The following is a 12,095-nucleotide window of genomic DNA, read 5'->3' on the forward strand; positions in this document are numbered from 1 at the left end:
AGTGATCACATTGGTTTGCAATATCTATTTGACCAACCGAATATGAATGGTAGGCATGCTCAGTGGTTGGCTATGTTTAGTGAGTTTGATTTCTATATCAGATATATCAAAGGTAAATAGAATAGAGTGGTAGATGTTCTTAACATGTGGGAATAGGCAAATCACTTAGTAGCTATGAGCTCTTATGGGACAGACTTACATGATAAGATCTTCCAGGAAGGCCAGTAGGATGTTAGATATATGGATATTATGCATAGGTTGTAGCAGAGTACTGGTACAAGTATAGGTACAAGTTATAGTACAGGTGCAGGTATAGGTATAGGTACAAGTACATGTGTAGGTGCACATGATGTGGATTATTGTCTTATAGTGGATGGATTGGTCAAATTTAGAGACAGGATATATGTGCCAAACAATAGTGATCTCAAGAAGGTGATCTTGAGGGTGTTTCATGCAAAACCATATTCGAGATAGCTAGGTTATCATAAGAGACTGATAGGAGTGAAGAAATTTTATTATTAGTCGAACCTGAAGAGGGATTTAGCAGTGTTTGTGGCTAGGTTTTTTTATTTTCAGTGTGTGAAGGAAGAGTGTAAACATCTAGGGGGGCTATTGTAGTCATTTGTGATTATAGAGTGGAAATGGGAGGTCATTTCCATGGACTTCATCACAGGGTTGCTGAGGACAATGAGACGACATGATTCCATCATGGTTGTTGTGGACAGGTTGAAAAAGGTTGCACACTTCATCCCAGTGAAGTATACATTCTTAGCTAGCGATGTAGCATAGGTATTCATCAGAGATGTGGTCAGATTGCATTTTGTTCCAAAGAAGATTTTGTCAGACAGGGATGCAAAGTTCACTTCCAAGTTTGGGAAGGAGTTATTTGCAGGTTTGCACACATAGTTGGCCTTCAATACATCTTATCATCCACATACAGATTGAAAGATAGAGAGGGTCAATAGGATATTAGAGGACATGTTGAAGATGTATGTGATGCATCAAAAGTGAAAGTGGGAAGAGTATATTTCACTGGTAGAGTTCACTTACAACAATGGGTATCAGGAATATTTGAGGATGAGTCTATTGGAGGCATTACATGGGCAAAGTTGCAATACTCCTATCAGTTGGAGTGATCCAGTTAAAAGGTTGTTGATTGGACCAGACATGTTGACGGACATGGAACAGGAGATTGAGGTGATCAAGAAGAATCCAAAGGTAGCATGTTGGGACAGGTTCCCCTAAGGTCAATTTTGGGGCAAAAGCCCAAGTTTTGGGGCTGAAAGCCCAAATTTTTGTATATAAAGAGTAAAGTCTCTGCAAGATGTGGTCGAGGAGCGCGTAGATGTAAAGTGTAAAAAAGGGTTTTTACCCTTCTTTTATGTAATATGTGTCGGCTTTAGAAGATCCACCCATGGTACGTGAAACATGGGATTGTATAAAAAGAAAGGGTCTGCTTAGAATTGGACAAAATGTTGGCAGCGAGAATCATTGAACCGGTGGAGGAGTCCGATTGGGTAAGTCCTATGGTAGTTCAGGAAAAGAAGCAGAAGGATGAAATAAGGATATGTGTAGATATCAGGAAGCTAAACGATGCTTTCATGCATGACCCCTTTCCAACTCCGTTCACTGATGAAGTGCTAGATAATGTTGGCGGGTAGGAAGCATATTCATTCACTGATGGATTCTATGGGGACCATCAGATCAGGATCGTGCTGGAAGAGAAGAGTAAGACGACCTTCACAAATGAATGGGGATGCTTTTAGTATACTGTAATGCCTTTTGGACTGAAGAACGCGTTGACGATCTTTTTGCGCGTAGTCATCACGATGTTCAAGGAATTCATTCACAAGTTTTTGGAGGTATACTTTGACGATTGGATGGTGTTTGGGCTAGTAAAATGCCATGTAGCTAGTTTGCGCTTGATGTTGGATACATGCCAGAGGTATTAGATCACGCTAAACTTGAAGAAGTGTCTATTTTGCGTCCCTTTCAGAATCTTGCTGGGTCATGTAGTATGTAGACAAGGATTAATGGTGGATCCAGCTAAGATCGTGGTTATAATCAATTTGGAGGTGCCAAGAAGTGTTAAACAGTTGCGCGCAATGCTGGGGCATACTGGTTATTACCGAAAGTTCATCAAGAGTTATGCCCAGATTACTGCGCCAATGGAAAAACTGTTGAAGAAGGATGCTACATTATGTTGGAATGAAGAATGTCAGCAGAGCCTGGATGTGTTAAAAGAAAAGATGGTCACCACGCCGATCCTAGTCTTCCCAGATTGGAAGAAGGAATTTCATGTGCATGTGGATGCATCATGTATTGCGCTGGGAGCAGTACTGACACAGGCCAGTGAGGGAGAGTTGGATCACCCTATCACATTTGCAAGCAGGAAGTTATCTAAGGCTGAGAAGAATTATTCGACGACAGAGCGTGAAGGTTTGGCTATGGTGTATGCACTCCAAAAGTTCAGACACTACTTGCTAGGCAGACACTTTAAGATGTATACAGACCATTTTGCATTAAAGTACTTGGTCAACAAGCTTGTGTTGGGAGGGAAAATATGTAGATGGCTGCTAATGTTTCAGGAATACGATTTTGAAGTCATTGTGAAGCCAGGGTGATTGAATGCAAGACCTGATCATCTGTTGCGCATTGAAATAGGGGAGGATCCTACCAATTTAGAGGAGGGGTTTCCTGATGCGCAGCTCTTTGTGGTACGTGTAGCAGACAATCATTTTGCAGACATCATACACTTCCTGACTATAGGAACGGCTCCATAAGGGTACACCAACCAACAAAATAAGGAACTGGTGGTGCGCACGACATATTTTTATCTTATTTCAAGTCACTTATGTAAGATGGGCGCAGATGAGATATTGCGACGTTTTTTCGTGAGTTTGAATGAAGAAGCATCCTAGCCGAAGTTCATGGAGGGGCTGCGGGAGGCCATTATGCAAGAAAAGCAACAACACAAAAGATTTTACATGTTGGGTTGTGGTGGCCAATAGTGCATAAGGATTTGAAATCATATTGTAAGGCGTGTCATGCATGTTAGCAAACGGGTGGACCATCACAAAGGGATGAGCTACCTCTAAATCCACTAGTGTCATTGCAGCCATTTGAAAAGTGGGAAATTGATTTTGTAGGATTGGTTCAGCCTTAAGGAAAGAAGATAGGTGTGCGATATATCATCACTGTGACTGAGTATTTGACCAAATGGGTGGAGACGTAGCCTGTAAAGGACTATGCAGGGGAAACAACAAGGAATTTCCTATTTGAATATGTGTTGACTAGGTTTGGTTTCCTGAATATTTTGATGAGCGATCGCGGTACGCATTTCCTTAATAAAATGATCAGCGTGCTGACTGAGAAATTCCAAGCTTATCATCAGAAGAGCATGCCATATCACCCTTAGGCTAATGGGATGGTGGAAACATTTAATAAGATATTGGAGAATGCACTAACAAAGGTTTACAATGCGGAGAGGAATGATTGGGACATACATGTACCAGCGGTGCTATGGGCTTATAGAACTACTTGTAAGAAGTTGATTGGACAGACACCTTTTCAACTGGTTTATGGCATAGAAGCTGTGATGCCGATGGAGTACATTATGCCTGGTCTACGGATAGTGGCCTTCAAAGGAATGGCATATCGTAGTGTTGCACAAAATATTGTCACCATGACTTTCTGCAATCAGTGTGAGTCTATCACCACTCATACTTTCCTCCTATGCAAGTATTAAACCTCAGCTCTTCATGTCAAGCCTTGAAAAATGAGAGAAAGTCCTTAAAAATCTCTAAAACTATGGTTCTGCACTTTCTCTTAGCATTACTTGCAGTCCCGCACCCCTTGGTCATGTTCCCTGTGGACCTGCCCGCTCTGTTTCTGTATAATGGGTGTGGACCCATATAAAAGTAAAAAAGGCGCAAGTATATTCTTAAAAACTCACTTTGGGTTATTTCTGGAAGCTTCTAGAGGGAATATTGAGGTGGCAAGTTCGCTCCTTGGTGGTTCATGCATCCCATAACTAAAGGAGCTAACCCCTTGATGTGAGGAGCTTATCCCTTTGAAGGAGGACTCTATCCCTTCATAGGTGGACCTGGTAACTTCCTTCCTCTGCATTATAAAATGAGGCATTGGGCTGGTTATTAAGGAGGTTGAAAGCTTAATATTTTTGAGGGTAAATGCTGTTGGAATTTAGACTTTCTAATTGAGCTTGAGAGGAGAGATTACATACCTTTTGACCTCATTGGGAAGAGTGTGAAGCTTGTCAAAGTAGGGGAGATTCTTGCTTGGACCCTGGGAGGAGCTTGTACAACATCAAGGCACCAAGGTTGTAAACTTCTTCTTTGTTTAAAGTTAATACAATCAAGTTTATTTTTCTCAATAAGCTGTCTTCTATAGTTTATTTCGTGGATTCCTTGATCACCATGATGAATATGATTTATTATATTGGCTATGCAGGTGTTATTTGATGTGTGCTTGTTTGTGTTTGCAAGTTCTTTAAAAGGAAGCTCATCTGGACGGTCGAAGCGTGGTTGCCACAAACTAGCGTTGGGCTTAAGGTAGGGTCTAAGAACACCTTTTGGCTTTTATTTATAAATCGAAATATTTAGAGAAAGGTAGATTTGCTTGTTCTTCTTGTCGCTAGATATCAGTTGATACTAGGGAGATCGGTCTTGTCCGCAAGAACGATTTATCCGACTGACAAAATGGTGACTCCGCTGGGGACTTGAATTTTGGTTTTTGCATTTACTTTTACTTTGACTTGAGAAACTTTTTCTCTGTTTCTGGTTTTTGCTTGATGTGTGTGGGATTGGGTAGTTATTTTAGATTCTAAATTGTTTTTGCTTTTCACACTTTTTAAAGAAGACCGCATGTTCTGTTTGTAACACAGTGCGGGCATCCCCGCACTATTGCTTTACTACACAGAGCGGTACTGCAGCTGGTTATACTAGACGCCTACCAACCCTGTCAATTTTTTGAAAAACCTAAAATATATTCATCTAGTTAAGCTTAGGATTTGTTTATTTTTTTTAGCATCTGCCCATATCTGCATGTGTCTTGTCAGAAACTTCTTGTTAGTGAGTTCCATTGGCATTTAGGTTTTAGGTGATTTTCTAGAAGTTTTGCGTGCCTGGCTTGATTTTTGTTTGGTCTTTGTAGTAACTCAGAGTTGAGAAGCCTAAGAAACCTCAGATTACCCTAGTTTTTGTTGGTCTTCTTAATGAGTCTGACCGATTTGTAAAATCTGCCTTTGGTGAGAAATAGATCCCGTTTTCTCTTTGCAAAGCTTTGAAAGAATTTGTTTTGAAAGTTTTAAATTTCATTTTTAAAAAGAAAACATAAGATGGGTGTTTTTTGATTAATTTGTTATTCTGAACGAATTAGTCCTTAGTTTGCTAAATAACTAAGTAAAACGTCCTCAAAAATAAATTTTGTAAGCTTTTACTTCAATTAGGTTTTTAGAAATTGTAGATCTCAAGATTAGTTTTTTCATAGTTTTGAGTGTTTTCTAGAAATTCTAAAATCTCTTTTGAAAAGAATTTATCTTTGTAGTTTTTCAAGTGTTGAAAAGAAAGGGATATTTTTCGTGAGCATAATTAGTAGTCTCATTTTTGAGTTTACTGAAAAAGACGAAAAAGTTTTTCTTTTCATTTGTTTGTTAAAGAAAGATTTGTTTTTCAAGCAATAGCATTCTCAACTCTTTCTTTAGCTAGAAATTCATTGAAGAAAAAGGATTGTTTATCATCTTAGGTGCATTTTTAGTGTTTTGGAGTCGAGTCTTCACACCATAAAGCTTCATCTCCACACCTTTTGACTTAAGAAACAACCATAAAAATAACGCTTAAAGTAAAATTTATCTAGCAATCTTTTTATTTCTAGGGCTCTTTATCACCAACATAGCTTAGGCTAGTATCTTGGAGTAGGGAGTAATTAACTCTCCAAGATAGTTAAAACAAACAAGTAGCTATATCTTGCGGTAAGAGATAAATTCCAATTGTTACATCTATGCTCTTGGAAGCTCCTCTTAAAGGAGTCAAGCACGAGATCATATCTGAACCAGTGGGGTAATCAATCCTTCCTCATTGGGAACGATAGAAGATATACACGTATTAAAAACGGTAAACCTCGGATTGACCATTGTTGAGGAGCCTGGGGTCACTTGTTGGTAAACCTTGGATTATGTCAAGGAGCCTTAAAGGGAATTGAGCTTTGTTACTCTGCCCTTGTGTGTGTATCAAATCACAGACTGTTCCCCTAGGTATATTTGTTTCTGTTGGTAACCATAGTGACCATAATCTATAGGATTCTTTCCTAAGGTGACGGTGGAGGGAAGATCCCACTGTACCTGGAGTAGACGTCGACTAGACTCACTTGGACTCTCTGGGGGGTTCTCTTCACTCGAGACAATTTAGTGAAGAAACTTGTGCCAGTCTATTTCATTAAGCACGTTATTAGGGTAACTATTCCAACCACCATTTCTATATTGAATTCTGCGACGTTGGATTTCATCACCAACTAGTGTTTTCAGTACGAAAAGTTACTGTTTGTGTGTGGTTTGAACTCCTAGATTCTTTAGGTGTGTGATTCAAATTGTTTGGTTCTTTAGAGACTTTAGGTGGTTTTATTGAGATTTTTATTTGTTTGTGTGTGAAGTAATTAAAATATTTAATTGTGGCTGAATTACCGAGATAATCCCGTAGACTTCTGGGGCAACCTCCCGAGTATTCGTCAAGCCAGCTTGAAGGGCTATGAGCTCTTGTAACTCCTAGTGATAGTAGAGTTGGGTCACCGGAAGAAAGAGAATCTTCTTTAGTTGTTCACCTTGATTATCAAGTTCAAGCAACCGAGTATATTTATGAACCAATTTCATTCTCCGAAGTTACTGGTATTTTTTCTTCTACTAGTGAATTAGCCGAAGAACCTGAAATTTCTGAGCCTGAAACTGAACCTGCTGCTACTCCATCATCAAGATTTGCTTCTCCAACTTCCAGTGGTCCTGGTTCACCCAGGGTAGGAAGGATCATTACCCAAAATCTTCCTTCTGGACTTATTGCTTTTGAAGAACTCGTTACTTCGGAAGAAGGTATAACTATCCCTGAAAATCAACCAACTATAGAACTTAGGGAGCGTGAATCGATCTTTTACAATCCACCTAGGAGGGACACTTGGTATCTTTCATTAACCAACTTTTTAGAAAATACAGGTCTTAGTTTTTCACCACCTCGCATTCCTTTTCATCCAACACCTAGAGGTTATTATCCTCCTTTGAATATGTCGAGACAGTCATCCATGTTTTCCCAATCACCGGAAACATTTTCGTATGGCAGTCCTTCTGTTCCTTTTGGGTATCAGTAATTTACTGGTACTTTTTCAGGAGCATCTCCGCAACCCATTGAATATGGATTATCAACTGGTAATAACGAAACTAAACCGTTGAGTTTAGAAGATATTCTTATGATGTCAGGCACCATTCCAAATCCGCAACCTCAAGGTAGTCAGTTACTACCTGGGGGGCAACCTCAAGGTACTCAATTATCACTTGGGGGCAACCTTAAGGTACCCAGTTACTGCCTAGGGGGCAACCTCAAGGACAATACATACCCTCGGGACAGTACATTCCTCAAGGTCAACCCCAGGCTCAGTACGTACCTCAAGGTCAACCCCAGTATCAATATATGCCTCAAGGTCAGCCCCAGTTTCAGTACATGCCTCAAGGTTATCAACCTCAAGGTCAGTACCCAACCCAAGGTTTCCAACCACCTTCAGGTCAATCATTTGTCCAAGGAGCTGGAAATGTACCTTTGAATTATCAACCCTACCCTCAACCCGGTTATGGTCCTCAATATGCTCAACCTTCTTTGGGTTCGTACCTCGGAATGAACATCAATCTCAACAGATCTTGCAACCTAATGTGTAGTTGTCATCTCAATCTGGACAACCTTTAGTTTCTGGTTCAACCCAGCAACCCGTCCAGCCTACTATTCAAACTTCTGCACTTGGTGTAGCTCATCAGTTTGGGCCTAGTTCGCCTCGAGCTCCACCTCAAACGACTGCTGCAACTTCTGTTCAATCTACCCCACCTACTTCTAGAGTATCGGTAGCTCCGGTTTCTACTGTTCCTGCATCAACTCCTCAACCATACTTACCCCAGTCTGGACCTACAATTCATACTTCGGTTCAGATGCCTGTAGGACAACCTGGTCCAAGTACGATTGCCACAAGTCAACCTCAATTTACTTATCAACCGTACTTGGAACAGTACCAATTTGGTCCTGTTGTTCAAAGCCCAATCTATTAGTATCAACTGTACCCTTGATATACTTATCAGCAACCTCAACAACCCCAGTACGGTCCGATTAATCCTGTTTTTCCGGGAGGATATAATATCCCAAATGAAATTCCAATTCCAAGTTATCCTGGATATCCTCCTCCTGGGGTTGGTCTTATGACCCAGGGTTTTTCGAGACCCTAATCGTCAGTTATCGTTCATTGCAACTTTGGACTTGCCTGATTTGTCGTGCCTTACGAATGATTTGATTAATTATCTTCCATTTTGGCCGCCAATGCCGAATAAGTTGCCCAGTGATATCCCAAAGTTTGAAGGTAAATCAGGAGAGGATCCGTCAAACCATGTGATGACTTATCACCTCTAGTGTGCATCTAACTCCATTATAGATGATTCAATTCGTTTACGTCTTTTTCAACGCACTCTGATTGGTCTTGCGGCCAAGTGGTACATTGAGTTACCGCGAGCCTCTTTTTATAACTTTAGTCAGCTAGCTACTTCATTCTTAACTCATTTTCAGTTGCCTATCAGATATGACAATGGCACAAAATTATTAACTTCATTAAAACAGTCAACATCCACTTATATTTCAGATCACATTCATGAATGGAGACGTCGACAGCGTTTAGTGAAAGTTTTTATTCCGGATCAAATCTTAGCAGAATGGTTTGTTAAATCATTGTTACCTAAAATCACTGAGGATGTAGCTAAGGCAAGAGTTGTTACTGAAGAGAAAGTGATTGCTCAAGCTCAGTACCTTGACCTCGTTTATACACAGTCGGGTACTTTACACGAAAAAATCCCTGACCTTCCTAAACAAAATCAAATAACTGCAGCTCCTTCAGGGTCTCATGCCACTAACGGTATGATTGGTTCAGTTAATACCAAAAGTAAGAAGAAATCTTCAAAGAATTCTTCTCCTATCATAACTTTACCAGATTCCCCGACATGAGACTCTTCCGCTGAAATTCCTGCCGATATTCATGTCGTAGAATCATCTACGGCCAAATCAAAATCCGGCGGTAAAAAGAAAGGGAAGAAGAAAAATAAGCAAAATTCGAAAGAGAAATCAGATAAAACAGAATCTACTGATGAGAAATGTAAACCTCGTTATCCTTGTCTCATTTGTGACGAAGAGCATTTTACAAGAGACTGCCATCATCGCGCTGAGGTTGCAAAAATTGTCAAAGGTTCTCAAACGCCTGCTGTCTTGAAGGATCATTTTCCTAGTCAAGGTAGTAAGATGATCGGTTCTTCCTCAAATGCCTCACAAGAACCCATAATGATGATGTCCCATGTTAGGATTGCGACACGATCACAAGATTATGGAAGTAAAAGTCCTGTTGATGGTAAGGAAGTAGAATCTTTTAATTCAAACCCATCAACTTCAACTCCGGGTTCTGATCTGCTACAGATCGAGAAACCTAACCCAGACTTAGTAATCAAACCGCCTGCTAAAGGTATACTTCGAAAGTCAGCTTTCAATCCGCATGCGAGAGCTGCTCATAACTATAACATTGTTGAAGATTTAGCTATTTCCCCTTCAGCAATGTTGGCTTTGGAAGTGCTGCAAACATGTCCAGCACAGCATAAATTGCTTTTGTCGGCTATAGGAGATGTTGATATTCAGGACTTGAAACTTATAATCTTCGATTTAGAAAATAGTACACCTCGTTTACCTCATCAATGGCTTTCCAGATTCCAGTGTTAGTCAAAAACAGACCTTGCTTTAGGACTGTGATTGATGAGGGAGCTTCAACGTGTATTATGTCGATCCAGTGTTGGAGATCGCTTGGTTCTCCTACACTTAATCAATCCCCGACGATTCTAAAGGCTTTTGATGGCTGAGGGTTCCATCCTTTTGGAATTCTATAGGATTTACCTATAGGGGTTGAAGGCAAAATTGTTAATCTATATGTGGAAGTGGTTGATGCCCCTCTAGATTCCAACCTTCTCTTGGGTCGTAGTTGGTCTTATGCTATGACTGTTGTTGTTTCATCGGTCTTTCGGCTTATAAAGTTTCCTCACAATGGAAAGATCGTAACTATAGACCAGCTAAATTACTTTTCATTGGACCCAGCCTCTTCTGAAAGTATCCAGCATGTCGGCAAAACAAATATCCCTTACAAGGATGTTGGAGTAGGATTAGTTAAAGATTCCGGTTTACTAGGAACTTTTTCCTTTCCTCCTCCTAACGTCTCGCCTTCTACTGCAACCATTCGTATGATTTCATCAGAAATTATTGTTTATGATGATCCTTGGATCGTACCTTCCGAATCTGAGATGGATTCATTTGGTGATGCTATGCCTTTGAGTCCCTATGAAATTGCGTATCAGGCTGTACAGTCGTTTTCCGACCCTTCTTCAACCGAAATTGATCTAATGAATGTGGTCCATGGAGAATCACTTTCAACATCAAACTCAGAATCAACAACTTTTTCCAAACTTGTTCATATTGATGAGCAGATTCGTGAAATTTTGTCTGTTGATGACTTACCATGGGAAGATCTTCATCATAGATCTCCGTTCTTATCTGAGATTGATCATTTTGAAAATGATTTTTCATTTATTTTTACTACTGATTATGTCAAAGAACCACAAAATCCATTGCAAAATCCTGATTCTGAGTTAAATTTGGGAAATATTTCTCGAACGATTCCTATTGACATTTCAGTTAAACCTGGAATTGTTGAAAACATTCATATAGGTGCCTCCTGTACGGGAAATGAATTTCAAACATATAAGGCCCTATTTCAAGAATTCTGTGACGTGTTTGCCTGGCCATATGAAGAAATGCCAGGAATTGATCCAGCAATTGTTGTTCATGAAATCAAAACTTACCCAAATGCTAAACCCATCCGGCAACGTTTGCGTCAGATCCACCAGCAAAAAGCTGCTACTATTAAAGCAGAAATTGAGAAATTACTTAAAGCATGTTTCATTTATCCAATTCCCTTGACAGATTGGGTATCGAATATTGTTCCTGTTAACAAAAAGAAAGGAACAATAAGAATATGTATCAATTATAGGGATATTAATCGAGCTTGTCCCAAAGACAATTATCCAACTCCCTATATCAATCAAATCATTGATGATTGTGCCGGTAATGAAATTTTCTCTTTTATGGATGGTTTTTTGGGTTACAATCAAATTAACATTCTACCTGCCTATCAACCAAAAATGACTTTCATTTGTCCATGGGGGACATTTGCTTATTGAAAATTACCTTTTGGACTAAAGAATGCCGGAGAAACTTTTCAAAGAGCTATTTCTTACGCATTTCATGACATCAAGCACATTGTGCAACCTTATCTCGATGATTTACCTGCTCATTCATTACACAGAGTCGATCATCTCACTCATTTACGAGCAATCTTTATGAGATGTAGGCATTATCGAATTAGGTTGAATCCACACAAATGTGTTTTCTGTATAGAAATGGGTCATTTACTGGGGTTTGTTGTTTCTAAAGCCAACATTCGTGTCAATCCCTCGAAGGTTGAAGCTATTGTCAAATTGCCTCCTCCTTCAACTCTTCGCCAACTCCAAAGTTTGCAAGGGAAAGAAAACTTTTTACGTCAATTCATTCCTAACTATGCCGAGATAACAAAGGGTTTTACTAGGTTTTTGAAACAGAATACTCCGTTCTTTTGGGATGAGATAGCTAACAAATCTTTTGATGCACTTAAACACGGGTTGACCCATGCACCGTTATTGCATCCTCCCAACTACAACTAGGATTACTTCTTGTATCTCGCCGCCTCTCATTCCACCATCGGAATGGTGTTAGTTCAGG

This window comes from Pinus tabuliformis, chromosome 1_2 (assembly GCF_031772625.1).
Source record: "Pinus tabuliformis cultivar Carrire ecotype Pingquan chromosome 1_2, CPIR1, whole genome shotgun sequence".
In the NCBI taxonomy this organism is placed as follows: domain Eukaryota; kingdom Viridiplantae; phylum Streptophyta; class Pinopsida; order Pinales; family Pinaceae; genus Pinus; species Pinus tabuliformis.